Genomic DNA, 1427 nt, shown 5'->3' on the forward strand with positions numbered 1-1427 from the left:
AAAAATTTCCATCCTTTAAAATAAAAAATGAAATTAAAAATAAAAAATTAAAATTTACAAAACATTTCATAATTCTATTTAATGGAAATTTTATTTTATACTTAACTGCCTGTAATCAATGCTATTTAATTCGAGCAATCATATGTAAAGGAAAAAAAAAAATTCCAATAATTACACTTTCTCAATAAATGTCACATTTACTGGTCTTTGATTAATTTTAATATCAAAAGAGTAATTATTAATGAATTACATAAATATAAATGATTAATTGAGAATTGATATGAAAGTGTTAAATTTTTTTTTAAATTTTAGGAAAACTTTAAAAGAAATAAGATTTCTATTACCTGTTTGAATCGTTTTTTGGCATTCAATGAATTACTGGAACATATCAAATAGGTAAAAGCAAACAATATGGTTACGCTGTACAGCCACATCTTTAATATAAAATTAATTTTTGTACGATATAAAAGCTGATGACATTTGCGCTAATTTTAAATGTAAATTTTTTGTAAATATATGCTGAAGACATCTTTGAATATCGATAATGAAGTTTTTATTCAACCAAACCTTAAATTTCAACCAGCTAATTCGTCTGTTAGGAGTGTAAGTTTTTGTGACAATCTTGAATAACTTAATGTTTTTTTTGGTTCCTCAACTTTTTGATATTAATTCCTCATCGAGATAGTCGAGAATATTTCAAAGGCGGAATATCCCCCGTTAAAAATACTATTGAAATATGAGTTTTATGATATATCGATAGAGTTCGATATTGGAATTGATATTCATTGAATGATTTTTCATTTCTAATTATTGAGGAAATGACATTCCGGTCATCAATTATTGCAGGTTTTTGCAGGAAATGGTTGTATTTATCTTTGGAGAAAATTACGATCGAACCTTACCATTTATTTGTTCACAATGTCAGAGCCGAGAAAAAATTTGAATACTTTAAAAAGGTCATGTGGAGGTAGGAAAATAGAATTTCATTCGAACGTTTAATCGAAATTAATCGCAGCATCTGTACTATTTTGACGAAAACTATTGATACAGAAGCGGAAAAGGTCGCTGAGTTGATATTTGAAACATTTGTCGCCCAATTTTATTGAAGCAGAAAACGGACATCTAAGCGGACACAACAGCCATCCGTCCAATATTTCTGATCTCATAACGGACGTAGATAATGTTTTTTGCTTTGACGGACACTCACACGTACGTGAAGTCCCTAATTGGTGCAATGATGATAACAAAAGCTCAAAATGATGTGAAATCGCATGGTATTGTATAATTACTGAACAAAATTTTACAGCTTTCAAGGACTCAATTGCGAATATTACTAGGCTTGCTAGACTTGCTAGGCTTGCTAGGCTGAATATAAAAGTGTGGGAAAATGTTTAGATCATAATTGCACCATTGTGCAGATAGCATAT

This window comes from Loa loa (genome assembly GCF_000183805.2).
Source record: "Loa loa unplaced genomic scaffold supercont3.728, whole genome shotgun sequence".
In the NCBI taxonomy this organism is placed as follows: Eukaryota; Metazoa; Nematoda; class Chromadorea; order Rhabditida; family Onchocercidae; genus Loa; species Loa loa.